Genomic DNA, 12,012 nt, shown 5'->3' with positions numbered 1-12,012 from the left:
AATCCAAGTTATAAGCTTACAAAGGTGTAACTGGACAACTTCTTTAAATTGACACCAGGCCCGATGACCTTTGGGACATGGTTTGACCCCCTATAGGAATGTGCGATCATCATGAAACGTTCAGATCACTTACAACTCAATAGATTCTACCTTCTTGTAACATTTCAGCCTGATTGGACATTGTTTTCACACAAATGAACCCAGAATGATGTGAAATTGTGCTTCGTGCAACATAATTCTGGGTGCCATTTAAAAACCATAAGTGCTAATGACTCCATTCCTTTTTGTGGTAATGGGGGCTGTTAATTGGAGTACTCTAAAACAAACCTGACCTCGCTAGGTTATTCAGAATCCAAGTTGTAAGCCCACAAAGGTGTAACTGGACTATTTCTTTAAAGTGACACCAGGCCCGGTGACCTTTGGGACATGGTTTGACCCCCTATAGGAATGTGCGATCATCATGAAACGTTCAGATCACTTACAACTCAATAGATTCTACCTTCTTGTAACATTTCAGCCTGATTGGACATTGTTTTCACACAAATGAACCCAGAATGATGTGAAATTGTGCTTCGTGCAACATAATTCTGGGTGCCATTTACAAACTATAAGTACTAATGACTCCAATACTTTTTGTGGTTGTAGGGGCTGTTGATTGGAGTACACTAAAACAAACCTGATCTCTCTAGGACATTCAGAAGCCAAGTTATAAGCCCACAAATGTGTAACTGGACTACTTCTTTAAAGTGACACCAGGCCTGGTGACCTTTGGGACATGGTTTTACCCCATATAGGAATGTGCGATCATCATGAAACGTTCAGATCACTTACAACTCAATAGATTCTACCTTCTTGTAACGTTTCAGCCTGATTGGACCTTGTTTTCACACAAATGGACCCAGAATGATGTGAAATTGTGCTTCGTGCAACATAATTCTGGGTGCCATTTACAAACCATAAGTGCTAATGACTCCATTCCTTTTTGTGGTTGTAGGGGCTGTTGATTGGAGTACACTAAAACAAACCTGATCTCTCTAGGACATTCAGAAGCCAAGTTATAAGCCCACAAATGTGTAACTGGACTACTTCTTTAAAGTGACACCAGGCCCGGTGACCTTTGGGACATGGTTTGACCCCCTATAGGAATGTGCGATCATCATGAAACGTTCAGATCACTTACAACTCAATAGATTCTACCTTCCTGTAACGTTTCAGCCTGTTTGGACCTTGTTTTCACACAAATGGACCCAGAATGATGTGAAATTGTGCTTCGTGCAACATAATTCTGGGTGCCATTTACAAACCATAAGTGCTAATGACTCCATTCCTTTTTGTGGTTGTAGGGGCTGTTGATTGGAGTACATTAAAACAAACCTGATCACTCTAGGACATTCAGAAGCCAAGTTATAAGCCCACAAAGGTGTAACTGGACTACTTCTTTAAAGTGACACCAGGCCCGGTGAGCTTTGGGACATGCTTTGTCCCCCTATAGGAATGTGCGATCATCATGAAACGTTCAGATCACTTACAACTCAATAGATTCTACCTTCTTGTAACGTTTCAGCCTGATTGGACCTTGTTTTCACACAAATGGACCCAGAATGATGTGAAATTGTGCTTCGTGCAACATAATTCTGGGTGCCATTTACAAACCATAAGTGCTAATGACTCCATTCCTTTTTGTGGTCGTAGGGGCTGTTGATTGGAGTACACTAAAACAAACCTGATCTCTCTAGGACATTCAGAAGCCAAGTTATAAGCCCACAAAGGTGTAACTGGACTACTTCTTTAAAGTGACACCAGGCCTGGTGACCTTTGGGACATGGTTTTACCCCCTATAGAAATGTGCGATCATCATGAAACGTTCAGATCACTTACAACTCAATAGATTCTACCTTCTTGTAACGTTTCAGCCTGATTGGACATTGTTTTCACACAAATGAACCCAGAATGATGTGAAATTGTGCTTCGTGCAACATAATTCTGGGTGCCATTTACAAACCATAAGTACTAATGACTCCATTCCTTTTTGTGGTTGTAGGGGCTGTTGATTGGAGTACACTAAAACAAGCCTGACCTCTCTAGGACATTCAGAAGCCAAGTTATAAGCCCACAAAGGTGTAACTGGACTACTTCTTTAAACTGACACCAGGCCCGGTGACCTTTGGGACATGGTTTGACCCCCTATAGGAATGTGCGATGATCATGAAACGTTCAGATCACTTACAACTCAATAGATTCTACCTTCTTGTAACGTTTCAGCCTGAATGGACCTTGTTTTCACACAAGTGGACCCAGAATGATGTGAAATTGTGCTTCGTGCAACATAATTCTGGGTGCCATTTATAAACCATAAGTGCTAATGACTCCATTCCTTTTTGTGGTTGTAGGGGCTGTTGATTGGAGTACTCTGAAACAAAACTGATCACTCTAGGACATTCAGAAGCCAAGTTATAAGCCCACAAATGTGTAACTGGACTACTTCTTTAAAGTGACACCAGGCCCGGTGACCTTTGGGACATGGTTTGACCCCCTACAGGAATGTGCAATCATCATGAAACGTTCAGATCACTTACAACTCAATAGATTCTACCTTCTTGTAACGTTTCAGCCTGATTGGACCTTGTTTTCACACAAATGAACCCAGAATGATGTGAAATTGTGCTTCGTGCAACATAATTCTGGGTGCCATTTAAAAACCATAAGTGCTAATGACTCCATTCCTTTTTGTGGTTGTAGGGGCTGTTGATTGGAGTACACTAAAACAAATCTGATCTCTCTAGGACATTCAGAAGCCAAGTTATAAGCCCACAAATGTGTAACTGGACTACTTTAAATTGACACCAGATCCGGTGACCTTTGGGACATGGTTTGACCCCCTTAGGAAAGTGCTATCATCATGAAACGTTCAGATCACTTACAACTCAATAGATTCTACCTTCCTGTAACGTTTCAGCCTGATTGGACCTTGTTTTCACACAAATGAACCCAGAATGATGTGAAATTGTGCTTTGTGCAACATAATTCTGGTTGCCATTTAAGAACCATAAGTGCTAATGACTCCATTCCTTTTTGTGGTTGTAGGGGCTGTTGATTGGAGTACACTAAAACAAACCTGATCTCTCTAGGACATTCAGAAGCCAAGTTATAAGCCCACAAATGTGTAACTGGACTACGTCTTTAAATTGACACCAGATCCGGTGACCTTTGGGACATGGTTTGACCCCCTTAGGAAAGTGCTATCATCATGAAACGTTCAGATCACTTACAACTCAATAGATTCTACCTTCCTGTAACGTTTCAGCCTGAATGGACCTTGTTTTCACACAAATGAACCCAGAAAGATGTGAAATTGTGCTTCGTGCAACATAATTCTGGGTGCCATTTAAAAACCATAAGTGCTAATGACTCCATTCCTTTTTGTGGTTGTAGGGGCTGTTGATTGGAGTACACTAAAACAAACCTGATCTCTCTAGGACATTCAGAAGCCAAGTTATAAGCCCACAAATGTGTAACTGGACTACTTCTTTAAAGTGACACCAGGCCCGGTGACCTTTGGGACATGGTTTGACCCCCTATAGGAATGTGCGATCATCATGAAACGTTCAGATCAATTACAACTCAATAGATTCTACCTTCCTGTAACGTTTCAGCCTGATTGGACCTTGTTTTCACACAAATGAACCCAGAATGATGTGAAATTGTGCTTCGTGCAACATAATTCTGGGTGCCATTTAAAAACCATAAGTGCTAATGACTCCATTCCTTTTTGTGGTAATGGGGGCTGTTAATTGGAGTACTCTAAAACAAACCTGACCTCTCTAGGATATTCAGAATCCAAGTTATAAGCTTACAAAGGTGTAACTGGACAACTTCTTTAAATTGACACCAGGCCCGATGACCTTTGGGACATGGTTTGACCCCCTATAGGAATGTGCGATCATCATGAAACGTTCAGATCACTTACAACTCAATAGATTCTACCTTCTTGTAACATTTCAGCCTGATTGGACATTGTTTTCACACAAATGAACCCAGAATGATGTGAAATTGTGCTTCGTGCAACATAATTCTGGGTGCCATTTAAAAACCATAAGTGCTAATGACTCCATTCCTTTTTGTGGTAATGGGGGCTGTTAATTGGAGTACTCTAAAACAAACCTGACCTCGCTAGGTTATTCAGAATCCAAGTTGTAAGCCCACAAAGGTGTAACTGGACTATTTCTTTAAAGTGACACCAGGCCCGGTGACCTTTGGGACATGGTTTGACCCCCTATAGGAATGTGCGATCATCATGAAACGTTCAGATCACTTACAACTCAATAGATTCTACCTTCTTGTAACATTTCAGCCTGATTGGACATTGTTTTCACACAAATGAACCCAGAATGATGTGAAATTGTGCTTCGTGCAACATAATTCTGGGTGCCATTTACAAACTATAAGTACTAATGACTCCAATACTTTTTGTGGTTGTAGGGGCTGTTGATTGGAGTACACTAAAACAAACCTGATCTCTCTAGGACATTCAGAAGCCAAGTTATAAGCCCACAAATGTGTAACTGGACTACTTCTTTAAAGTGACACCAGGCCTGGTGACCTTTGGGACATGGTTTTACCCCATATAGGAATGTGCGATCATCATGAAACGTTCAGATCACTTACAACTCAATAGATTCTACCTTCTTGTAACGTTTCAGCCTGATTGGACCTTGTTTTCACACAAATGGACCCAGAATGATGTGAAATTGTGCTTCGTGCAACATAATTCTGGGTGCCATTTACAAACCATAAGTGCTAATGACTCCATTCCTTTTTGTGGTTGTAGGGGCTGTTGATTGGAGTACACTAAAACAAACCTGATCTCTCTAGGACATTCAGAAGCCAAGTTATAAGCCCACAAATGTGTAACTGGACTACTTCTTTAAAGTGACACCAGGCCCGGTGACCTTTGGAACATGGTTTGACCCCCTATAGGAATGTGCGATCATCATGAAACGTTCAGATCACTTACAACTCAATAGATTCTACCTTCCTGTAACGTTTCAGCCTGTTTGGACCTTGTTTTCACACAAATGGTCCCAGAATGATGTGAAATTGTGCTTCGTGCAACATAATTCTGGGTGCCATTTACAAACCATAAGTGCTAATGACTCCATTCCTTTTTGTGGTTGTAGGGGCTGTTGATTGGAGTACATTAAAACAAACCTGATCACTCTAGGACATTCAGAAGCCAAGTTATAAGCCCACAAAGGTGTAACTGGACTACTTCTTTAAAGTGACACCAGGCCCGGTGAGCTTTGGGACATGCTTTGTCCCCCTATAGGAATGTGCGATCATCATGAAACGTTCAGATCACTTACAACTCAATAGATTCTACCTTCTTGTAACGTTTCAGCCTGATTGGACCTTGTTTTCACACAAATGGACCCAGAATGATGTGAAATTGTGCTTCGTGCAACATAATTCTGGGTGCCATTTACAAACCATAAGTGCTAATGACTCCATTCCTTTTTGTGGTCGTAGGGGCTGTTGATTGGAGTACACTAAAACAAACCTGATCTCTCTAGGACATTCAGAAGCCAAGTTATAAGCCCACAAAGGTGTAACTGGACTACTTCTTTAAAGTGACACCAGGCCTGGTGACCTTTGGGACATGGTTTTACCCCCTATAGAAATGTGCGATCATCATGAAACGTTCAGATCACTTACAACTCAATAGATTCTACCTTCTTGTAACGTTTCAGCCTGATTGGACATTGTTTTCACACAAATGAACCCAGAATGATGTGAAATTGTGCTTCGTGCAACATAATTCTGGGTGCCATTTACAAACCATAAGTACTAATGACTCCATTCCTTTTTGTGGTTGTAGGGGCTGTTGATTGGAGTACACTAAAACAAACCTGGTCTCTCTACGACATTCAGAAGCCAAGTTATAAGCCCACAAATGTGTAACTGGACTACTTCTTTAAAGTGACACCAGGCCTGGTGACCTTTGGGACATGGTTTTACCCCCTATAGGAATGTGCGATCATCATGAAACGTTCAGATCACTTACAACTCAATAGATTCTACCTTCTTGTAACGTTTCAGCCTGATTGGACCTTGTTTTCACACAAATGGACCCAGAATGATGTGAAATTGTGCTTCGTGCAACATAATTCTGGGTGCCATTTACAAACCATAAGTGCTAATGACTCCATTCCTTTTTGTGGTTGTAGGGGCTGTTGATTGGAGTACACTAAAACAAACCTGATCTCTCTAGGACATTCAGAAGCCAAGTTATAAGCCCACAAATGTGTAACTGGACTACTTCTTTAAAGTGACACCAGGCCCGGTGACCTTTGGGACATGGTTTGACCCCCTATAGGAATGTGCGATCATCATGAAACGTTCAGATCACTTACAACTCAATAGATTCTACCTTCCTGTAACGTTTCAGCCTGTTTGGACCTTTTTTTTCCACACAAATGGACCCAGAATGATGTGAAATTGTGCTTCGTGCAACATAATTCCGGGTGCCATTTACAAACCATAAGTGCTAATGACTCCATTCCTTTTTGTGGTTGTAGGGGCTGTTGATTGGAGTACATTAAAACAAACCTGATCACTCTAGGACATTCAGAAGCCAAGTTATAAGCCCACAAAGGTGTAACTGGACTACTTCTTTAAAGTGACACCAGGCCCGGTGACCTTTGGGACATGCTTTGTCCCCCTTTAGGAATGTGCGATCATCATGAAACGTTCAGATCACTTACAACTCAATAGATTCTACCTTCTTGTAACGTTTCAGCCTGATTGGACCTTGTTTTCACACAAATGGACCCAGAATGATGTGAAATTGTGCTTCGTGCAACATAATTCTGGGTGCCATTTACAAACCATAAGTGCTAATGACTCCATTCCTTCTTGTGGTTGTAGGGGCTGTTGATTGGAGTACATTAAAACAAACCTGATCACTCTAGGACATTCAGAAGCCAAGTTATAAGCCCACAAAGGTGTAACTGGACTACTTCTTTAAAGTGACACCAGGCCCGGTGACCTTTGGGACATGCTTTGTCCCCCTATAGGAATGTGCGATCATCATGAAACGTTCAGATCACTTACAACTCAATAGATTCTACCTTCTTGTAACGTTTCAGCCTGATTGGACCTTGTTTTCACACAAATGGACCCAGAATGATGTGAAATTGTGCTTCGTGCAACATAATTCTGGGTGCAATTTACAAACCATAAGTGCTAATGACTCCATTCCTTTTTGTGGTTGTAGGGGCTGTTGATTGGGGTACATTAAAACAAACCTGATCTCTCTAGGACTTTCAGAAGCCAAGTTATTAGCCACAAAGGTGTAACTGGACTACTTCTTTAAAGTGACACCAGGCCCGGTGACCTTTGGGACATGGTTTGACCCCCTATAGGAATGTGCAATCATCATGAAACGTTCAGATCACTTACAACTCAATAGATTCTACCTTCTTGTTACGTTTCAGCCTGATTGGACCTTGTTTTCACACAAATGAACCCAGAATGATGTGAAATTGTGCTTCGTGCAAAATAATTCTGGGTGCCATTTAAAAACCATAAGTGCTAATGACTCCATTTCTTTTTGTGGTGTTAGGGGCAGTTGATTGGAGTACACTAAAACAAACCTGATCTCTCTAGGACATTCAGAAGCCAAGTTATAAGCCCACAAATGTGTAACTGGACTACTTCTTTAAAGTGACACCAGGCCTGGTGACCTTTGGGACATGGTTTTACCACCTATAGGAATGTGCGATCATCATGAAACGTTCAGATCACTTACAACTCAATAGATTCTACCTTCTTGTAACGTTTCAGCCTGATTGGACCTTGTTTTCACACAAATGGACCCAGAATGATGTGAAATTGTGCTTCGTGCAATATAATTCTGGGTGCAATTTACAAACCATAAGCGCTAATTACTCCATTCCTTTTTGTGGTTGTAGGGGCTGTTGATTGGAGTACATTAAAACAAACCTGATCTCTCTAGGACTTTCAGAAGCCAAGTTATAAGCCCACAAAGGTGTAACTAGACTACTTCTTTAAAGTGACAACAGGCCCGGTGACCTTTGGGACATGGTTTGACCCCCTATAGGAATGTGCGATCATCATGAAACGTTCAGATCACTTACATCTCAATAGATTCTACCTTCTTGTAACGTTTCAGCCTGACTGGACCTTTTTTTCACACAAATGAACCCAGAATGATGTGAAATTGTGCTTCGTGCAACATAATTCTGGCTGCCATTTAAAAACCATAAGTGCTAATGACTCCATTCCTTTTTGTGGTTGTAGGGGCTGTTGATTGGAGTACACTAAAACAAACCTGATCTCTCTAGTAAATTCAGAAGCCAAGTTATAAGCCCACAAATGTGTAACTGGACTACTTCTTTAAATTGACACCAGATCCGGTGAACTTTGGGACATGGTTTGACCCCCTTAGGAAAGTGCTATCATCATGAAACGTTCAGATCACATACAACTCAATAGATTTTACCTTACTGTAACGTTTCTGCCTGATTGGACCTTGTTTTCACACAAATGGACCCAGAATGATGTGAAATTGTGCTTCGTGCAACATAATTCTGGGTGCCATTTACAAACCATAAGTGCTAATGACTCCATTCCTTTTTGTGGTTGTAGGGGCTGTTGATTGAAGTACATTAAAACAAACCTGATCTCTCTAGGGCTTTCAGAAGCCAAGTTATAAGCCCACAAAGGTGTAACTGGACTACTTCTTTAAAGTGACACCAGGCCCGGTGACCTTTGGGACATGGTTTGACGCCCTATAGGAATGTGCGATCATCATGAAACGTTCAGATCACTTACAACTCAATAGATTCTACCTTCTTGTGACGTTTCAGCCTGATTGGACCTTGTTTTCACACAAATGAACCCAGAATGATGTGAAATTGTGCTTCGTGCAACATAATTCTGGGTGCCATTTACAAACCATAAGTGCTAAGGACTCCATTCTTTTTTGTGGTTGTAGGGGCTGTTGATTGGAGTACATTAAAACAAACCTGATCTCTCTAGGACTTTCAGAAGCCAAGTTATAAGCCCACAAATGTGTAACTGGACTACTTCTTTAAATTGACACCAGATCTGGTGACCTTTGGGACATGGTTTGACCCCCTTAGGATAGTGCTATCATCATGAAACGTTCAGATCACTTACAACTCAATAGATTTTACCTTCCTGTAACGTTTCTGCCTGATTGGACCTTGTTTTCACACAAATGAACCCAGAATGATGTGAAATTGTGCTTCGTGCAACATAATTCTGGGTGCCATTTAAAAACCATAAGTGCTAATGGCTCCATTCCTTTTTGGGGTAATGGGGGCTGTTAATTGGACTACTCTAAAACAAACCTGACCTCTCTAGGATATTCAGAAGCCAAGTTATAAGCCCACAAATGTGTAACTGGACTACTTCTTTAAAGTGACACCAGGCCTGGTGACCTTTGGGACATGGTTTTACCCCCTATAGGAATGTGCGATCATCATGAAACGTTCAGATAACTTACAACTCAATTGATTCTACCTTCTTGTAACGTTTCAGCCTGATTGGACCTTGTTTTCACACAAATGGACCCAGAATGATGTGAAATTGTGCTTCGTGCAACATAATTCTGGGTGCCATTTCACAAACTATAAGTGCTAATGACTCCATTCCTTTTTGTGGTTGTAGGGGCTGTTAATTGGAGTACATTAAAACAAACCTGATCTCTCTAGGACAGACCTGGGCATTTTACGGCCCGCGGGCCACATACGGCCCTTTGGTTGACTTTGACCGGCCCGCGTAAGGTTGATTGGAAATTACAAAATAAATGTATTTTCTCATTTTACCTCATGCATGGGCTAAGGCTGCATTGCTTTTATTTTGAAGTTGTTTTTTACGTGCACAATGACGCAATACGCATAGCAACAAGTGCCTGCGGCTGACATGGTGATTGTAGCCCCCAGAAACGTCCGCTCATGCAAAAAAGAAAAAAAAAAAAAAAAAGAAAGATGCCGAATGCAGGATTTTCAACAAAAATTGGACTGCTACGTATTTTTTTACTGAAGTCGGAGGTAAAGCCGTGTGTTTGGTTTGCGGGGAGGAGATTGCCGTGTTTAAGGACTACAATTTGAGTCGGCATTACGACAAGAAACACTCGGAAAAATACAAGAACTTGTCTGATGCTGAGAGGGCACGGACATCCGAAGCTTTGCTAGCAAAGTTGCAAAAGCAGCAAGGCTGTTTTACTAAGTTTCACACATCCAGGGATGCAGCAACCAGGACCAGCTTTGTGATATCCCACAAAATAGCTAAGAACAGCAAGCCGTTTTCGGAGGGAGAGTTTGTCAAAGAGTGCATGGTGGACTCTGCCGCACTAATATTCCCTGAAAAAAAGGCGCATTTGAGCAAATCCCGCTGTCCAGGTGAACCGTGACCAGGAGGATCGAGGACATTGCGGGGAACCTGGAGCTTCAGCTGCAACGTGAAGTGGCAAGTTTGGACTTTTTCTCATTGGCCTTAGACGAGAGCTGTGATGTCCGTGACACAGCCCAGCTGCTCGTATTTGTCCGGGGATAACGGAGCTCACAGAGGAGCTGGCAGCAATGCGGTCGATGAAAGGGACAACGACAGGGAGTGATCTTTTTACAGAGGTAAATGCGTGCATGGGCACTCTGGGATTGAAATGGGAGAGGCTGCCAGTAGGGATGGGTACCGAATTCGGTACTTTTTAAGGTACCGACCGAATTCCACAGTACCGACCGAGCACCGATTCACGTCATTTCAAACGGTGCCTCGTTTCGGTACCCGTCCATCATAACGAGAGCTTGCCAAGAAGCTGCGCATGCGCAAGAGCGTTTTGTCGTCGCTTGCTGTGAACCAGTTGTAAACAGAGCAGCATGGTAGAAAGAACGCAGGCTAAAGCTTGGGTCCACTTCACTAAATGTGATGGGTAACTGGATGATGAAACCAGCGACAACTATCTAAGTGAGACATCCTCATCTTAATCTGCTCCGGTAGGTAAATATAATTAGCTTGATATGTTAGCTTCCGTTTTGCTAATGGTGCGTTCGCTTTCTCCTCGGAACTCCGAAATTCCGACTAGAATAACATGAACGCGCTCTAAAGTTTGGCTTCACTTTACTAAATGTGACGGGTGAAGACGAAACCAGTGACGATCTAAGTGTGAGGCATCGTTTTAATCTGCTCCAGCAGCTAAATAAACTGATTAAGATATTGTTAGCTTGATATGTTAGCTTCCATTGCTACCATTGTTATCAGCTAATGGTGCGTTCGTTTTCTCCTCGGAAATTCTAACTTCCCAGTAGGAAAAATCAAATGAAAAAAGATGGCAAAAGGAATGAAGATACACAGTAAATTTAGTTCACAGTAAAGATGTTTGCTTCAGTTTAATTATCAGCTTATAAAACTACAAGGGCAATGTTAAAATACAAACAGTTGTATGTTATTTATCGTGATATTTATCAAATATTGTTATATATTGAGAAAAATATATATTTAATTTTAAAAGAGAATTAAAATAAAAAACACTCAAAAGTATCGAAAATTGGTACCGTTAAGTACCGGTATCGATTCGTAGGTACCGGTAATTAGTACCGGATCGATTCAAATGTCAAAGGTACCCATCCCTAGGTGTCACAACAGACGGTTGTCCAAATCTTACAGGGAAAAATGTTGGATTTTTGAAACGCATGCAAGATAAAGTGACAGAAATCGATGCAGGTCAAAAATTGGTGTTTTTGCATTGAATTATACACCAACATGTGTTGTGCAAGTCAGTGCTAAAAATCAACCATGTTACTGATGTTGTTACTAAAATAATAAACTTCATCAGGGCGCGGGCGATGGATCACAGGCAGCTTCTCGCTCTTTTGGAGGACTTCACACAGCTGTCAGATGGCTCAGCCTGGGGAAAGTGCTGAAGAGGGTTTGGGACTTGAAAGCAGAGATTCGAGAGTTTTGCGAGAG

The sequence above is a fragment of the Nothobranchius furzeri genome, chromosome 15 (assembly GCF_043380555.1).
Source record: "Nothobranchius furzeri strain GRZ-AD chromosome 15, NfurGRZ-RIMD1, whole genome shotgun sequence".
Taxonomy (NCBI): domain Eukaryota; kingdom Metazoa; phylum Chordata; class Actinopteri; order Cyprinodontiformes; family Nothobranchiidae; genus Nothobranchius; species Nothobranchius furzeri.
Note: the sequence above shows the minus strand (reverse complement) of the source record.